We start from the raw sequence: 18,795 nt of genomic DNA, 5'->3' as shown, positions 1-18,795 counted from the left end.
TTGGCAGGTTGTTGTCCTTAGAAATCCACCCGAGACACTGTGGGAGCCAATGGAAGTCTGTAACAGACAGATGTGCAATTGACAAGCATTGCCTTTAGACGGCTGTGAGCTTACAGAACAGCTACTGTTTTCCTCTTTTTGGCTTCAGTTTCTCCATCAGTGTATTGTCAGTGAGCTTCTGGTATTATAAGGTAGGTTTCTGAGTATTTGTATGGTAGCTGACATTCATATGTACCCTCTTTTTTTTTTTTTTTTTTTAATTGTTACTATCCTGAAGAACCTTGTATTTTCTGTTGAGCATGCAGCAGTAAGGGAAGCTTCCCATCTTTCCAGCATTTGGTAAAAGTGCCGTGGGACCAATGGCTGTTATCTTCTGCAACTGCAACCGATCTAGAGAAAAGCCAGACACACGATGGTCCTCGGCTCTCGTCAGTTTCTAGAGCTAAGGCGTCTTAGGAAAGGGGAACGTGCATGAAAGAAGCAGTGCAGTCAAACTGTACGAAGAGCCCTTCTGGATGTAAGCCTTCATTCCTGAAGGAAATACATAGAAGTTATTGATTTTTTAGATTATCATACAGATTAGTGGGGTTTACTATAGAATTTTTATCCATCTGTGTTGGGCCTAACACGAGGTCTAATCTCCATTCCACCTCCACCCTTCAGTCATGTACACAGGTGGAGGGCCCTAGAGAGATTTACATACTAATGAGGTACCTGAAAGCCAGAGGTGGAGCCGATTAAACATTCCTCCCCAGCCCCTCCCCCCTCCTCCCCTCCCCTTTTAACTCAGGTCGATTCTGGGTTTGAGGGGAATGCATCCAGATCCATCCACAATCCACCAGTTTTGGAAACCCAAGGGCTTCCTCGTGTGTTGGGGCTGCGCCACTATGAGGAACAGTGAGGAGCCAGGGAGAGGCTTTTAGTTAATGAACAGCCGGGCCCAACTTCCAGCTGGAGGAACCCAGAGCATTCCCAGCCGACTACCCACAGCATGGCAGGAGGAACCCTGGGATCCCCAAGCCTTTTTTTCCCCACACATCTGCATGCTGCTTTCTATAGCCGTGAGAGCAGAAGTATTAACCAGTGTGCATTATTATGGCAGAAATTGCTGTGTCTTTCCACTATGCCAGAATTTACTGAATAACAAAAAATTCACAAGATTCAGCAGTTTCAGTGATGGCAATTTGGAAAACAAAACAAAAAACAAACCACAAAAAAAAAAAAAAAAAAAAAAAAAAAACCTACCTGGGTAGTTTGGTTAAGTCCAATGCAAGTTCTTTATTCCAATAATAATTGTTAATATTAATTCATATCACACATCTTGCAATAATCTTTATATATGTATTTCAGAATCTGTATATCTATATGGTTTACAGAATGAGTACAAGTTTAAAAGGCTGCGGTATAGTTTAACCGGCTTCAGAAGTAGGCTGAGAAAGAGTCCATTTTGATAAGATAATCAAGTAGACCAGTGCTGGGAGGGAGAGGCTGAGTAAGGTCTAATTGTGAAACTGCAGAATCGAACCAGACCTGAAGCAGAAAACAGGCTGGGTACAGGAAATGGTCCAGACAGGGAACTGGTGGACTGGAAAGCAGTCAGGTAGGCAGAGTCAACGGCAGGGGACCAAGCCAGGTCAGAGAGTCCTCAGGCCTTGAAACACACCAGGAACGAGATGATGGGTTGGCAGGCCATTCCATCACAGCTTTAGGTGTGCCCATCACACTATGGGGGCCAGGAAAAGGAATTACATCCTTCGCTTATCTGGTACCAGCAGTATTCTCCTCCTATTGCAAAGGGGCTGCTTGATAGGAAATAAGGTGAACTCATTCCAGTTGGTCTTCTCTAGGCCTGTGCAAAACCCAAGGACTCAGGTATCACTTTTGGAAACTTTCCTAAAGACCTTGGAGCTTCAGCTGGCCAGCCTAGATAAAGCAGCCCATGTAGGCTATATCTGCCATGGCTTTATTTGATATCACCTGCTTACTTCCATCAGGAAGACACGGCTCCCTTGTGGGTATGTCAGGTGCATGTATATAATCTATAATGTATGCTGTGACAAAAAGACAATGCACAAAAGAAAATGTTTGGAAAGGCACATTAGAATACCGATGGTCACATGTCCCACTGAAGTGAAACAAAGAACAAAGCCGTCTCCAGCCTCTGGCTAGCGTGAAGTACAGAAACCTGACATAATCTCCTATATGAACTCTCCCTTCCACACGCAGGGCAAGAAGCAAACAAAAACCATGAGATGCAGGTTTCCAGACCCTGGGAATCACGTAAGCCCTGGGAAGTGAGAAGAAATAAGGTAGTCCTGCCATGCCACCTCACTGCCTTCAGATAGTGCCCACCTACCAAAGGGTCTGAGGCCAAATCCCAGGGTCAATCGGAGAGTCAAATGTCTCTGGGGAATGTGCGTGACTACCATAATAGCCAGTAGAGAAAAACTTCACAATGTTTGTATACAACTAAGGAATACCAAGTGTGCTAGATAGATTTATGGCAACTTGACACAAGTTAAAGTCATCTGAGAGGGAGGGAACCTTAATAAAGAAAATGACCTCCATAAGACCAGGCTATAGGCCAGCCTATAGGACATTTTCTTAATTAGTGATTGTTGGTGAGGACCTACCACCCAGCATTGCTTGGCTACTGGTCTTGGGTCCTATAAGAAAACAGGCTGAGCAAGACATGATGAACAAGCCAGTAAGCAGCATCCCTCTGTAGTCTCTGCATCAGCTCCTGCCTCCAGATTCCAGCCCTGTGTGAGTTCCTGCCCCGACTCCCTTTGATAATGAGCAGTGACATGGAAGGGTAAGCCAAATAAACCCTTTCCTCCCCCTTTGACTTTCCGTCATTGTGGTGGTTTGAATATGTATGGTCCCCATAGACTCTTATGTTTAAATGCTTGGCCCATAGTGAGTGACACTATTAGGTAGAGGGTGTGGCCTTGTTAGAGGAAGTATGTCACTGGGGGGGGGGGCTTTGAAGTCTCCAGTGCTCAAGCTACTCCCAGTGTGACACAAAATCTCCTATTTCTGCCTCCAGATCAAGATGTAGTACTCTTAGCTTCTTCTCCAGCACCGTGTCTGCCTGCATGATGCTATGCTCCCCACCATGGTGATAATGGACTGAACCTCTGAAGCTGTAAGCCTGTAAGCCAGCCTCATTTTTAAATGTTCTCCCTTATAAGAGTTGTCATGGTAGCGGTGTCTCCTTGATGCAATAAAACTCAAACTAAGACAGACAGGGAGTTTTAACCCTAAATAAGACATCAAGCATGTCAAGGCATAGGTTGCCATGACCCATGGGTAGAAAAATCCATCAATGAAACAGAATCGGATGTGTCATTAGGTTAGAATTAGGAGAGAACAGCCAGGCATGATGGCATATGCCTTTAATCCCAGAACTAAGAAAGCCAAGGCAGGCAGCTCTCTATCTGAGGCCAGCCTGATCTACATACTGAGTTCCAGGCAACATAGTAGACCCTGTCTCAAAAGAAGTAGGAGAAAAGACACCCCCTCCCCCCCCCCCCTTCCCGTGTAGCCCTGGCTGTCCTGGCACTAACTAATTAGACCAGGCCAGTTTAGAACTCACAGAGATCTGTCTGCCTCTGCCTCCCAAGTGCTGGGATTAAAGGCATGTGTGAACATGCCCGGCAGGAGAGGAGACTTCTGCCTGTGTTTCACAGGCCAAACTGTAAAGATGTGGAATATGGCTCAGTTATATTTTAGAAGTTAAAAACATGATGCAAGGACTGGAGAGATGGTTCCATGGTTAAGAGCACTGGCTGCTCTTTCAGAAGATCCAGGTTTGGTTCCCAGCACCCACTCCACTATGGATTACAACCACTCCTGTTGCAGGGAACTGATACCTCTTCTGGCCCCACGGGCTCCTGCATGCACATGGTGCACAGGCACGCACTCAGATGTACACATACACAAACAAAAACTAAAATAACTGAGGCTGGAGGGATGGCTCAGCAGTTAAAAGCAGTTAAAAGCACTGCCTGCTTTTCCAGAAGACCTGAGTTCAAATCCCAGCAACCATGTGGTGGCTCACAACGATCTATAATTGGGTCTGATGCCCAGGTGTTGATGCAGATAGATCACTCATATATATTAAATAAATCGCATAACAAAACAAGAACAACAACAAACTAAAATAACAACAAAGACCAAGATTCATGAAATATAAGGAAAACTTAAGAACCGTAACTCATGAAGAATTGGGGTACTTGAAAAGTGTGAGTAAAGGGGAGGGGGGACTTTGAAGAGACTACTACCTATGAAACAGAGATCCCAGTGTCCTCTCAGAGTAGGTACAGGCCTCTCCTGCTGCATACAGCTGGGAAGCTAGCAGCTAGTATACCAACCAAGGTCAGTTTAGGGCAACCAGAACCAGCCAGGATCCTGCTGCTAAGACAGGTATATGGTGGGAGATATCTGCCACATCTCAACAAATCACGAGCCTGTGGTTCCCTCTGTGCCTCCGTATACCTCAACCTAAATGCTAGGAGCAATCAAAGCATGGTTTGTTCACCTGTTAGAATTCTCTGAGCAGAATTATCTCCATAGCCAGGGATGTACCAGAAGGTGTGCTACTGACATGGTACAGTTGGCCTCCAGCAATTGCTCCCCTGAGGATGTCATCCTATTGCATCCCAAATGTCTATAAACCAAAGTTCCCATGGTGGGGTGGTCACAGGAAAACCTATTTATGTTAAATCTTCTGTAAGGCCCAGAGCCAAATTATCTTGGGCTGTTTTTAGTCCCTTTGAAGGCTTTTCATTGCCCACTTGTGTCACACCTACCATCTTTGTGACTATTAAAATCTTTAAAATATATTCTTTTTTTAAGATAATTTTTAAATAATTTGTCTATTTTTATTTTATATGCATTGGTGTTTCGCTTGTATATATGTGTGTATGAGGGTGCCAGATATTGGAGTTACAGACAGTGAGTTTGTAAGCTGCCATGTGGGTGCTGGGAATTGGACCCGGGTCCTTACTGAGCCATCTCCCTAGCCCCTAAAATGTATCCCTAGCAACTATGTGGGCGGGCAGCGGAGGCATGGACTTTAATCCCAGTACCTGGGAGGCAGAGGCTGGAGAATCACTGAATTTGAGACCAGCCTGGTCTACAGAAAGATTTCCAGTACAGCCAGGGCTACACAGAGAAATCTTGTCTCGAAAAAAGTACACAAGTAGGCTCTGCCAATCAAAAAAATTAAGTATGTCACCAGACAGCATCTGAAACCCTTGAGATTTTTCCTGTGGTCCCCACCAACCTACTTAATAAATGCATTGATATATGACTGGCTTTGTTCTGTAGCTAATAAATACAAGAAACATCAAGTCAAATTAGCTCACACATTTTAATCAAATCCTAGGGCCAAGAGAAACATTTCAAAGTTGTCCAAGAAAAACACAATGTATATATACACAGGAACAAAAAGAAGGATAGTATCAAGGTTTTTCTGCACTTCCAGGATTCTACCAGAAGCCATGTAAGTCAGGAGACAGCTACACCAAATCTTTAAAGTGCTGAAGCAAAAAACAATGAAAAATTAACTGCAAATTCTGTGCCATATAAATTCTCTTAAAGTTAATCGAGCTGGTATTGGTGGCCCCTGCATGTAATCTCAACACAGGAGAGGCTAAACCGGGAGAATCAAAAGTTCAAGGCCATGCCCTGCTCTATTATTCCTCTAGGCACACAACATATAGAATGATATATAGATATCTATATATAGATAGCATTCTCTCTATACATATAACTGTTATAATAAATATATATAACTGTTATAATAAATCTCAAAAGATATGGTTTAAAAGTGTATCTTCCCACTTCAGAGATCCAGATTAGAAATGAGTCTTCTAATTCAAGTGATTTAATTAAGAAAAAAAAAAATCTCTTACAGGTGCACCTGGACATTTGGGTGTTAGGAAATTCCAGATGTAGTCAAGTTGACAACTAAGAGTAGCCATTGCACCCTACCAGCCTGGACTACAAAGACAATTTTTAATACACACACACACACACACAGAGAGAGAGAGAGAGAGAGAGAGAGAGAGAGAGAGAGAGAGAGAGAGAGAGAGAGAGAGAGAGAGAGAGAGAGAGAGAGAGAGAGAGAGAAGAAGAAGAAGAAGAAGAAGAAGAAGAAGAAGAAAAGAAGAAGAAGAAGCAGCAGCAGCATCAGCAGCAACAGCAGCAGCAACAAAACAAAACAGTAAAACAAAAGTACATCAAGACCTATAAATACCTTGAGAATTCATAACCAGCCAGGAGCAGTGGTCCACACGCTTATTTCTTGCATTCAGGAGGCAGATCTGGGAGTTCAGGGCTAGCCTGGTCTACATAGGGAGTTCAGGACAGCCAGGGCTGCGGAGAACCCACCTCCAGGCAAAATAACAAACAAATAAACAAAACCATTAGCATGGGATACCTCCCCACACACAACCGTAGGAGGGAATCCTGTAGGCACAAAGAAGGAAGAATGTTGGATATGGTGAAGATATCACTTATGTTGATATTGACATGACTTTTAGACACATCTGACCCTTTAGACAAAAGTAATAACGTGGAGTGTGGGGTCCACAACATGGGAAGAAGCAAAAATACTCAACAGTAGAGTAGAAACCAGAAACAGGAGCATGTCACTCAAACACAGGCTGTGGGGACCCAAAGGCATGTGTCTCAAACCCTAAAGTAATAAAAATTAAACCTTAAAATAATAAAAGTTATAGACCAGTTCCCAAAGCAGAGAAAACAAAAAGGGTCTTAATAAAACACGGAGACATTATTCTAGGGTAGCTATTCTACCTCACAGAAACACACCATGGCTAAAGAAATTCATACAAGAAGAGAGACTGCAGCATAATTCTCAGTCAGAAAATTCCAGAACCAATTTAATGTACACAGTATATGGAAAAAGCAAAATAAATCACAGAAACAAAGAGTCGGCCGCGCGGTAAAGAATCCGGGGACTGGAGGTGATGGTTTTGGTCTCTAAAGGTTTGCTTCTATAGACCACTGCTTTTCTTCCAGCTTTTTTAAAAGACCCTATGGGGTTTCCCCCCTCCGGAGATAGACAGCGATGGAGGCCTCGTTTATCACGTGCCCTGGGGAAAATAGCAACTACAAGAGTGGAATGGGCCCACGGCCTTCTCAGCAGCAGCCCTCATCATTCAACTAACTCGAGAACTCTCAGGCTCAGCACTAGCTACTGCGGCCGCCTTCTGTACTACAGGCCGAAGGGAAGCATGGAAACCAGCGTAGACCAGGAGACGCCTCCGGGCCTCCTAGACCGCCAAGCCATTGTAAGTACCCTGCGCAGGCGCTCGGCAGGAAGCAAAGGGGCAAAAGGCCGAGGTCAGGGCAGGGCGCTAAAGAACTGCAGCTCCCAGCGGGTCTTTATAATTGTTCGGGACCATAGAGCACGATCGTTTAGTGCTTAGTATTCCGACAGAAGACCCTGTCGCTGGGCGTGTGGCTTGCCGTGATCGTATAGTGGTTAGTACTCTGCATTGTGGCTGCAGCAACCTCGGTTCGAATCCGAGTCTCGGCACTATCGTCCTTCTGCCCAGCGATCTTTTGTTTCTGCTATCTAGATCAAACACACTCATTTTGTTCCCGGATTTTTCAGTATTTGCCACTTCTCAGCTGCTTTGGGATATGTGGTATCAGGATGATCCTTCCCACAATTTTTATGCTAACATACATTTATTAAAGCTTATTTCACTTAAAATATACAACTGCTTAGACATTGAAAAAAGGATCCATACTCAGGTTCTTACAGTAAATTACTTTAATCCATATATATATATATATGTGTGTGTGTGTGTGTGTGTGTGTGTGTGTGTGTTGTGTGTGTGTGTATGCACACTGGGCAGTTATCCTAAGGCGTAGGGCATATTGAACACTTGCTCTATCTTTGAGCGACAGCCAAACCAGATTTTGGTCTTGATGAGTATGATCACAGTGTATGAACAATACACCTCATGCAACAGTAGGTGTTGTGTGTCCCATGTGGGGAGAGGAAGCAAGAACTACTCTCTCTCCATCCCCCACTGGAGCCTGGATGACTACCTCACCTACAGACAAACAGTCCTCACGTCTAGCACTACACAGCTCACTGATTTTGTTTGCAACAGGATGGTAGCCCAGGCTATTTTCAGATCCTTGTGTGGTACAGCCTCAGGTTGCTATGGTCCTCCTGCCTCAGTCTCCCAACGGCTGGATTAAGGCATGAGCTGAGTTCAGCCTGGTTTCTGAGATAGGGCAAGAATGCTTCCAGAAAGGGCCTGAGACTTGCCGCCACCGAGGGGCTCACAGAGCAGGAAGCACACTGTCTCCTGTGAGCTACTCAGCAACTGCAAACATTTAATTAGTCCATTCCCCCAACTTCTTCCTCTTTTTCCAGCTGCTGTTAGAAAGGAGCTCCTTCTGGCTCCTTGGGGGGCTTCACCTCCTGTTTTTCACAGATATCAGTTGTTTTTGTTTTTTTAAAGGAGAGAGAGAGAGAGAGAGAGAGAGAGAGAGAGAGAGAGAGACTGCAAACACTTCCACTTCCACGGCCAGGATACTACAATAAAAGAAAAAGAACATGGGTGAGGAAAACCCATGATACACAAAAGGAAAACGAGGATGCTATGTAAATGACCGTGAAGGGGCCTGAGTCTGTGCTCCTCTGCTTTTCCTTTCCCAGTAAACATGTCTCAGTTCTAGTAATAGCCTGTGTCCCTAGTGCAGTTTGCTTTTCTGGAACACAAAACTCTGGAAACTTCAGCCGGAGCACTCAGGACTCAGCTCTCCACTGCAGTAGTTGAGAAGCTAGGTAGGAGATACTTACAAAAGGCTTCTGAACTCGTCTCTCTTCCTTGGAAGCTGTAGGCAGATTTCCATGGGAGATCTGATGAGACCTCTGCCTTTGCCTGTCCTTTCCATGCCTTAGAGGGCCAGGGATTGGGAGTGTGCCTAGACCATCCTCCCTCCCATCCACCTAGAATATAAGCCAGGGCAAAGAATTTGCAATATCCTTTACAACATTAAACTGAAAAGCAGCTACCCAGAGCCAGGGTATAGCTTTTCGTTGTTTGTTTTTCAAGAAAGGGTCTCACTGTATATGCCTGGGTGCCTCATTATGTAGACCAGCCAGGCTGGCCTTGAATTCACAGTGATCTACCTGCCTCTGTCTCCCAAGTATGGGATCTTTACATTTGCTTGTTTGTTTGTTTTTAATATCTACTTAGTAGTCAAAAGAATGAAACACAAACACAAAGGTGGTCAATAAGTAGTATTGCAATATGCAGCTAAGATAGCCCCAGATAAATGGGCTGCCAACTGGTACCATCCTAGCACCAGCCGTCCATAGTCACAGGAGACCCAGCTAGAGAATCAGCCATGTCTGTCTGTTCCCCTTGTTGAAGAAGCATTGTGTTTTGTACATCAAAAACACAGAACGGTCTAAACAAAGTCAAAGGATGACTGGAGAGATGGGTCAGAGAGTAAGTTCAGCTCCTAGCACCTACCCCAGGCACCTCACAGGCACCAGTAAATCCAGCACCAAAGGACCTCAGGCCTCTGACCCCAGGAGGCATTTGCAGTAGTGTACACAGGCCACCAACCACGAGTAATAGTCCAACAAACAGACAGACAGACAGACACACACACACAGAGACACATACACGTAAAAGAAGTCAGTGTTTCGTTTGTTTATTTTTGTTTTGTTTTTAAGGAGGGAGAAGCAGCAGATGAGAGAAAAGCTTCTTTAATTAACCATAAATTTTATACACATTTTAAAACCCCACTGAACGCATTTCTTCCTGGCCAGCCGGGAACTAACTATATAGACCAGAGTGGCCCCAGACTCACACAGATCCACTGGCCACTCTGTTTTTCCCGGGTGCTAAGCTGAGTTAATGACTTTCTCCACCCGACTGTCGCAGTATTATATACTGAATTTTAGTGTGAGGAACGAGGAGAAAGTCACATTACAGATAAAACCACATAACACTATAGTTTCGTTTTGTTCTGTATTGCTTTTAGAACTTTTTGAGACAGAGTCTCTCACTTTGTCGGCCTGGTCAGCCTGGTCAACCTGGAACTCACTGTGTAGCCCAGGCTGGCCTCAAACTCCCAGAAATCCACTTGCCTCCTCTGCTTCCCAAGTGCTGGCCATGGAGAAGATGTATGTGCACCACATACATGCGGGAGCCGGAGGAGGTCCGGAGAGGGCATATTGGATCCCCTGGGCCAGGAACCCAGACTTGGGTAGCCCCACCTACCGACGTTCCAACTCAGTGTCAGTTTCGTGATGTTCCTGTAGAAGAGAACACAGAAAGCGACAGGTTAAAAAACTCAAGAGCCCTTTAAACTCCGTCGGTGGAGACCCGCGGCAGGCAGGTGGGAGCAGCGCAGGGAGGAGACCTCTGCGGTAGGGCTGGCTCCTGTGCTGCCTGACGACAGTCTCCGACTCGGAACAGGTGGGCGTCCGTGCGTCCACACCTCAAACAGTCAGCCACAAGGATGCGGGGACCTGGGGGGTGGGAGGAGGATGGGGAGGGGGGAGGGAAGAGCGGCTAGTGAGGGGTGAGAGACGATGCCAGATGATTTGTCTCTGGACCTTCAACGCTCCAGCACTGCGCAAAGCGAGAAAGTTCAACAGGGCCCGCGAACCGGGCGGCGAAAGGTAGGGACGTGATGTCACCTCTGGGTGCCTGACAGGGGCGGGGTTTATGCAGATGAGGGTCACGCAGGGGCTGCCGCGGCCGCAGGCGCCGGGAAAACGCGAGTGATTTCGCCGCGGCGTGGGAGAGACGCGGGTCCGCGGGCGTCATCGGAGCGCAGGGATGGCGTGTGCGTCCGGGGAGGCCCGCGGTCGGGCGGGTTGAAGTGACCATGCGTTAAGGGTGGCGGGCCGGCGGGTGTGAGTCGGGGCTGGGTGCGAGGGAGGCATACTTACCTGGCAGGGGAGATACCATGATCACGAAGGTGGTTTTCCCAGGGCGAGGCTCACCCATTGCACTCCGGGTGTGCTGACCCCTGCGATTTCCCCAAATGCGGGAAACTCGACTGCATAATTTGTGGTAGTGGGGGAGCTGCGTTCGCGCGCTTCCCTGATAATCTTGTACCAAAAGCAGACAGTCGCCTTCTCTCCCGTTTTTGAGGTTTCCGCGTGAAGCCTTGCTTTATCCTCACTCAAAGGTGGGGACTGCCTTGGTTTTCCTCATCCTATGTTTCTTCAAAACGTCAGCTCAAGCGGCTGAGCTCAAGGACGAGACAAGCATCAGGAAAATAATGCCGTAGCGAACTAGGTTGTAAGCTTCGGGAGAAAGGGAGAAAAAGTCTACTTGGCGATTTGACCTCTTGGAGACTTTGTCACTTATGCCAAACAGCACAAAAGGAGCAGGTCTCTTCAAACAGCCGTCTTCAAAGGTTCTCGGTTCCCGAACTTAACTCGCGACAGCCCTGCACACCACTTCCCGGCTCGTGGTTTAAAGTCAGTACACGAGTCACCCCGCACAGGCCTTCAAGTTGAAGACAGAGACGCTTGCTAGGAAGCGATTCTTCCTTTGCCCATTGGTGGGGTTTTGGGTTTTTGTTGTTTTGGCCTTCCCCCTCCCCCCCTTTTAAATACAACATCGCGAGTTTATTGTCTTCCTAACAAAGTTGGCTTCAAACTGCATCAGCTCGGTTCAAAACGCCCGAGTCTCTCAATTAGCCAACATTCTTTGGATACAGCGTGGGGCTCCACCGGCCCCCGCCGCTGGTACGCTGGTACGCTGCAGTGGGTACCCCCGCCTCGGCCCTCCGCCCCTCGCCGGTCCCTCTTTCACTCCCCGGTCATCTCCCTCCATCTCTCTCCCGGTCCGGTCCACACCGCACCGCCCGCCTCCCCCACGCGCACCGCGCGGAGGCTCTAGCACACGCCCCGGGTGACCGGCCCCTCGCGCGTCCGTGCTCCGGGTCTGCGAAAGGACCTGACCCCGAGGCGCACTGATGGGCGCCGGGGCTGCGACCCCGCCAGCGTGGGGCCCCCGTGGGCCCGCGATCCCCAGGTGGCGGCGGGATCCCAGCGTCCGGGAGGCGCCGGCTTCACGGTGCCACGGATCCCGCGGCCCTCGCAGGTGTGGCCGCCGCGGTGACGCCCGCCTGAATAAGGAACCGGCGTGAGTCTTCAGACACCGTCTCTGTGGCGCAATCGGTTAGCGCGTTCGGCTGTTAACCGAAAGGTTGGTGGTTCGAGCCCACCCAGGGACGACGGACGGCTACGCCTTACCTTGGCTTTTAGCAGCCCGCTTTCTAAACAGCCGCTCGCTCGTTTGGTGACTCGTGAGCCCGGAAAAGTCACATTCCTACACCCTACCCACCCGCACAGACGGACGTTCCCGTAAAGCCAAGGGCTTTACCTTGGCCTGTCCGTCGGCGAGGAAAAGGCCCCCACATTTTGCTGTTTGTTTCTTTTGGAAAGAGAACAACCCCCGCCTGGTGGCCTTCGTGTATTTGGGAGTGGGTAGAGTGGGAATCCCTTCTCAATAAAAGAAAATGACCGACGAGTCGCCAGATTATAGTAACACAGGTAAACGCTATAATCGGACCGTTGCTCCACCCTGTAGGAACTTTACAACTTTACACCACTGGACTGCTTCTAGGAAAGTCCGTGGACCGCTGCTGTGACACCCCCAGCTCTTTGGCAGGACCCCATACCAGTTCGCCCCCTCCCGAGGTGCCCCGGCCACCGCGGAGACCAGGGCGATGGAGGTCCATCGCGGGCTTGGGGGAAACAGCTGAAGGGCTCCCGCTGCGCCTGCAAGAACGGCCTCGACCCGCGCGCCGGCTTCACCCTCACCGGTGGGTGGTCCGGCTGAGGCGCAGGCCCGTGCACTCCGCGCCGCTCCCAACGCGGCCGGCAACCGTCACTTCTGCGGGACCACAGGCGGGGCTGGAGCCTCGGAGGCGAGCAGAGGCCGCTCCGCGGTCCGCACCGGGCGCTGGCCTGCGCTCCGCCGGGGCGGCCCGGGCGGGCAGCTCGGTCAGTCCGGGGGTCGGCGCCCAGCGGGGAGCGGACGCCGAGGGCAGCGCAGGAAGGACCCGGCGGGACTGGACGGAGGCTGGGCCCACAGCGCCAGCACCGGACGAACGGCGCATCGCACGCCGCCGGGCCCGTGGCTCGCCGTGATCGTATAGTGGTTAGTACTCTGCGTTGTGGCCGCAGCAACCTCGGTTCGAATCCGAGTCACGGCATATGGCGTCCTTCTTGCTCCATGTACTGCTTTCTTGCCTCCTGTTCGTAGGAACCCTGCATTCCCTGCGTGCCCTACATCTAATTAACGTCTTGCCTCAGGCTCTAGGCTCCTTCCCTGGAGGACCCCTACAGCTGACTTAGAGGAACAAAAAAAAAAAAAAAAAAAAAAAAAAAAAAAGCGTGTTGCTGTTGTTATTGTTGTTGTACACTCTGAGTCTTCAAAGTCAACCAACCACTCTGCCTCAGGCAGGTCAGTCTACCTCGCTTGTTTCCTGCGTCGGGGCTTTTTCATCGCCGTTCCTTTTGTTGTTGTTGTTTTTTGAGTCATCGCTGTTCCTGAGACCTAGGGCATACTAAGCACACTTTCTTTTTTGAGCAACACCTTTTCATCTCTGTAATGCATGACGTGACTATTTCTATCTGGTACTTTGTCTTAGAAATGATAGGGTTTTTTCTCCCTCTTCCTCTTCTTCATAGTCCTCTCCATTGATTTTTCAAATTTTTATTGATCCTTGTGAGTTTCACATCATACACGCCAGTCCCACTCATTTCCCAGTTCCCTGGTATCTGCCCTCCACTCTTGCAAACTCCACAAACAAATTAAAAAACAAACAAGAAAATAAACAAAACATAGAAACCATCTCATGAAAGTTACGTTGTGTCACAGTGTCTCCCAGTATCCCCGTGTCCAGATGTTATATCTACATCATATGTGTGTGTGTATAACACATATTCCTGTTCAAAGAGCTCTAAAAAGCATGAGTCCCTGCCTCCCACGGTCTATTCTAAAGACCATGTGAAGTGAGACGCGACACTAGCACACTTAACAAGAAGGTCTTCTCATTATAGTGCAGGATGGCAAGACTGAGACTAATTACATCAAACGTACTCTTAAAGTAGATAGCTCTATTTGAAACATTTTTATTGTGTTACAGAATAAAAAATTGACAGGCAAATTTGAAACTCACTTGACACATTTAAAAGTGTGTGTTTTCATCATTTTCTCTGGCTGGCCCCAAGGAAGTAAGTTTTGCGCCCTTAGAGAAAAGTCTGAAGAGTGATTAATCGCTGACTACAGACATCCCCCTCGTTACCTGACATGGCAAAGCTAGTCTTTGGCATTCACACAAATAAGCTAGTCCACCATCAGAAGAAATGGAATGACTAGAATTTACTGTTGATATATCTTCTCGACATTATTAACTTTCTGAAAGAAAAGGATAACTCACTCACCAAACCTATCAAGAGGTTTATTGACAAGTTGTCAGTTCCTCTGAAACAAATTGTTGTAATTTACAAATTGTTGTGAATAATGATAGACTGGGCGGGAGCATCACTATTGTAAGCTTCCTTCCTGCCTTCCTTTCTTTTACTGCTCAAGAATAATTAAAGAATACTTAATTGTCAGAAAAGAATACAGCATTGAGAATCAATTTGAGAATCAATTTATTTCCTTTTTATCTATCTATCTACCTACCTACCTACCTACCTATCTACCTGCCTAAGGGTGTTTTTTGAGATAGATTCCCTGTGTAGTTCTGGCTTTACAGAATGCTGACCTCTAATTCAGAGGTGACTGTGAAAGATAGAAAAATCATAAGTTGATCCCCTGAACCCTACTCTTAAAAGCAAAGATATAAAAACCTGTAAGTCAAACACTGTGTCGCCTCAGTCCCAGGAAATTAGCTGACCATTTGAATAGATGGCCTTAACTAAACAAACCATAAGATGTATGGTGTCAGGATGCTATGGGCCAGAGATTAGCCTGGCTGCGCTTTGAACTAACAACCCTGAGACAGTTGGTGGCAGGATGCTAAAAGTTCGAGATTAGCCTGACCCCCTTGAACTGGAGCTCATGATATATAGTGTGAAACTAGTTTGAAATAGCCAATTATAAAGTGACATACCATCCATCTTAAGAATTTGAGATCAAATGTATTGATGACCTAGTGACCTGTTCCCCCTCCTTCCCCCTTCCCTAACTCCACTCTCAGCCTTCCCCCTTCCCAAATTCCACCCCCACCTAGTTTGTAATTCCCCCTTAAAAGCTGTAAAATTCTTTTGTTCGGGGATGAATTCCTCTGCCCCTGCGTGGGCTTTTGGGAAGACAGCCCTGGCTAGCCAGTAAACCTCATGCAATTGCATCAAGTTGTGTTTCTCTTGAGTGATTTGGGGTGTGTCTGCAGTTCTCCAGGGATCGTGAGTTCTTTTTCCAGTGGGCTTTACAACTGCTTCCTAATGCTGGGATTAGATCATAATTAAGAACCAGAATTTAAAAGTCTGTGGAATAGACTATATGTGTTTCATTAAAACACACACACACACACAGAGAGCAGAGTCTACTTCAAATCCAGTGACAAGACCAAATCTGGGTGTACGGGAAAGTGTGCTTAGTATGCCCTAGGTCTCAGGAACAGCGATGACTCAAAAAACAACAACAACAAAAGGAACGGCGATGAAAAAGCCCCGACGCAGGAAACAAGCGAGGTAGACTGACCTGCCTGAGGCAGAGTGGTTGGTTGACTTTGAAGACTCAGAGTGTACAACAACAATAACAACAGCAACACGCTTTTTTTTTTTTTTTTTTTTTTTTTTTTTTTGTTCCTCTAAGTCAGCTGTAGGGGTCCTCCAGGGAAGGAGCCTAGAGCCTGAGGCAAGACGTTAATTAGATGTAGGGCACGCAGGGAATGCAGGGTTCCTACGAACAGGAGGCAAGAAAGCAGTACATGGAGCAAGAAGGACGCCATATGCCGTGACTCGGATTCGAACCGAGGTTGCTGCGGCCACAACGCAGAGTACTAACCACTATACGATCACGGCGAGCCACGGGCCCGGCGGCGTGCGATGCGCCGTTCGTCCGGTGCTGGCGCTGTGGGCCCAGCCTCCGTCCAGTCCCGCCGGGTCCTTCCTGCGCTGCCCTCGGCGTCCGCTCCCCGCTGGGCGCCGACCCCCGGACTGACCGAGCTGCCCGCCCGGGCCGCCCCGGCGGAGCGCAGGCCAGCGCCCGGTGCGGACCGCGGAGCGGCCTCTGCTCGCCTCCGAGGCTCCAGCCCCGCCTGTGGTCCCGCAGAAGTGACGGTTGCCGGCCGCGTTGGGAGCGGCGCGGAGTGCACGGGCCTGCGCCTCAGCCGGACCACCCACCGGTGAGGGTGAAGCCGGCGCGCGGGTCGAGGCCGTTCTTGCAGGCGCAGCGGGAGCCCTTCAGCTGTTTCCCCCAAGCCCGCGATGGACCTCCATCGCCCTGGTCTCCGCGGTGGCCGGGGCACCTCGGGAGGGGGCGAACTGGTATGGGGTCCTGCCAAAGAGCTGGGGGTGTCACAGCAGCGGTCCACGGACTTTCCTAGAAGCAGTCCAGTGGTGTAAAGTTGTAAAGTTCCTACAGGGTGGAGCAACGGTCCGATTATAGCGTTTACCTGTGTTACTATAATCTGGCGACTCGTCGGTCATTTTCTTTTATTGAGAAGGGATTCCCACTCTACCCACTCCCAAATACACGAAGGCCACCAGGCGGGGGTTGTTCTCTTTCCAAAAGAAACAAACAGCAAAATGTGGGGGCCTTTTCCTCGCCGACGGACAGGCCAAGGTAAAGCCCTTGGCTTTACGGGAACGTCCGTCTGTGCGGGTGGGTAGGGTGTAGGAATGTGACTTTTCCGGGCTCACGAGTCACCAAACGAGCGAGCGGCTGTTTAGAAAGCGGGCTGCTAAAAGCCAAGGTAAGGCGTAGCCGTCCGTCGTCCCTGGGTGGGCTCGAACCACCAACCTTTCGGTTAACAGCCGAACGCGCTAACCGATTGCGCCACAGAGACGGTGTCTGAAGACTCACGCCGGTTCCTTATTCAGGCGGGCGTCACCGCGGCGGCCACACCTGCGAGGGCCGCGGGATCCGTGGCACCGTGAAGCCGGCGCCTCCCGGACGCTGGGATCCCGCCGCCACCTGGGGATCGCGGGCCCACGGGGGCCCCACGCTGGCGGGGTCGCAGCCCCGGCGCCCATCAGTGCGCCTCGGGGTCAGGTCCTTTCGCAGACCCGGAGCACGGACGCGCGAGGGGCCGGTCACCCGGGGCGTGTGCTAGAGCCTCCGCGCGGTGCGCGTGGGGGAGGCGGGCGGTGCGGTGTGGACCGGACCGGGAGAGAGATGGAGGGAGATGACCGGGGAGTGAAAGAGGGACCGGCGAGGGGCGGAGGGCCGAGGCGGGGGTACCCACTGCAGCGTACCAGCGTACCAGCGGCGGGGGCCGGTGGAGCCCCACGCTGTATCCAAAGAATGTTGGCTAATTGAGAGACTCGGGCGTTTTGAACCGAGCTGATGCAGTTTGAAGCCAACTTTGTTAGGAAGACAATAAACTCGCGATGTTGTATTTAAAAGGGGGGGAGGGGGAAGGCCAAAACAACAAAAACCCAAAACCCCACCAATGGGCAAAGGAAGAATCGCTTCCTAGCAAGCGTCTCTGTCTTCAACTTGAAGGCCTGTGCGGGGTGACTCGTGTACTGACTTTAAACCACGAGCCGGGAAGTGGTGTGCAGGGCTGTCGCGAGTTAAGTTCGGGAACCGAGAACCTTTGAAGACGGCTGTTTGAAGAGACCTGCTCCTTTTGTGCTGTTTGGCATAAGTGACAAAGTCTCCAAGAGGTCAAATCGCCAAGTAGACTTTTTCTCCCTTTCTCCCGAAGCTTACAACCTAGTTCGCTACGGCATTATTTTCCTGATGCTTGTCTCGTCCTTGAGCTCAGCCGCTTGAGCTGACGTTTTGAAGAAACATAGGATGAGGAAAACCAAGGCAGTCCCCACCTTTGAGTGAGGATAAAGCAAGGCTTCACGCGGAAACCTCAAAAACGGGAGAGAAGGCGACTGTCTGCTTTTGGTACAAGATTATCAGGGAAGCGCGCGAACGCAGCTCCCCCACTACCACAAATTATGCAGTCGAGTTTCCCGCATTTGGGGAAATCGCAGGGGTCAGCACACCCGGAGTGCAATGGGTGAGCCTCGCCCTGGGAAAACCACCTTCGTGATCATGGTATCTCCCCTGCCAGGTAAGTATGCCTCCCTCGCACCCAGCCCCGACTCACACCCGCCGGCCCGCCACCCTTAACGCATGGTCACTTCAACCCGCCCGACCGCGGGCCTCCCCGGACGCACACGCCATCCCTGCGCTCCGATGACGCCCGCGGACCCGCGTCTCTCCCACGCCGCGGCGAAATCACTCGCGTTTTCCCGGCGCCTGCGGCCGCGGCAGCCCCTGCGTGACCCTCATCTGCATAAACCCCGCCCCTGTCAGGCACCCAGAGGTGACATCACGTCCCTACCTTTCGCCGCCCGGTTCGCGGGCCCTGTTGAACTTTCTCGCTTTGCGCAGTGCTGGAGCGTTGAAGGTCCAGAGACAAATCATCTGGCATCGTCTCTCACCCCTCACTAGCCGCTCTTCCCTCCCCCCTCCCCATCCTCCTCCCACCCCCCAGGTCCCCGCATCCTTGTGGCTGACTGTTTGAGGTGTGGACGCACGGACGCCCACCTGTTCCGAGTCGGAGACTGTCGTCAGGCAGCACAGG

General features: G+C 49.7%; 7 non-coding genes across 7 annotated transcripts; 4 read left to right on the top strand and 3 right to left on the bottom strand.

Moving 5' to 3' along the window:
* Positions 1-7,498: 7,498 nt before the first annotated feature.
* Positions 7,499-7,570, top strand: Trnah-gug (transfer RNA histidin (anticodon GUG)). Its single transcript has one exon. It is a non-coding gene; the product is annotated as a tRNA-His (tRNA).
* Positions 7,571-10,958: 3,388 nt separating this feature from the next.
* On the top strand, positions 10,959-11,123 carry LOC117707977 (U1 spliceosomal RNA). Its single transcript, XR_004606714.1, has one exon. It is a non-coding gene; the product is annotated as a U1 spliceosomal RNA (small nuclear RNA).
* Positions 11,124-12,190: 1,067 nt separating this feature from the next.
* Trnan-guu (transfer RNA asparagine (anticodon GUU)) lies at positions 12,191-12,264 on the top strand. The gene has a single exon. It is a non-coding gene; the product is annotated as a tRNA-Asn (tRNA).
* A 912-nt stretch (positions 12,265-13,176) lies between these two features.
* Trnah-gug (transfer RNA histidin (anticodon GUG)) lies at positions 13,177-13,248 on the top strand. Its single transcript has one exon. It is a non-coding gene; the product is annotated as a tRNA-His (tRNA).
* Positions 13,249-15,997: 2,749 nt separating this feature from the next.
* On the bottom strand, positions 15,998-16,069 carry Trnah-gug (transfer RNA histidin (anticodon GUG)). The gene has a single exon. It is a non-coding gene; the product is annotated as a tRNA-His (tRNA).
* A 912-nt stretch (positions 16,070-16,981) lies between these two features.
* On the bottom strand, positions 16,982-17,055 carry Trnan-guu (transfer RNA asparagine (anticodon GUU)). Its single transcript has one exon. It is a non-coding gene; the product is annotated as a tRNA-Asn (tRNA).
* A 1,067-nt stretch (positions 17,056-18,122) lies between these two features.
* Positions 18,123-18,287, bottom strand: LOC117707965 (U1 spliceosomal RNA). The gene has a single exon (XR_004606703.1). It is a non-coding gene; the product is annotated as a U1 spliceosomal RNA (small nuclear RNA).
* Between the last annotated feature and the right edge of the window lie 508 nt (positions 18,288-18,795).

The sequence above is a fragment of the Arvicanthis niloticus genome, chromosome 4 (genome assembly GCF_011762505.2).
Source record: "Arvicanthis niloticus isolate mArvNil1 chromosome 4, mArvNil1.pat.X, whole genome shotgun sequence".
In the NCBI taxonomy this organism is placed as follows: domain Eukaryota; kingdom Metazoa; phylum Chordata; class Mammalia; order Rodentia; family Muridae; genus Arvicanthis; species Arvicanthis niloticus.
The sequence above is the reverse complement of the archived record's forward strand: the minus strand, read 5'-3'. Positions and strand labels throughout refer to the sequence as shown.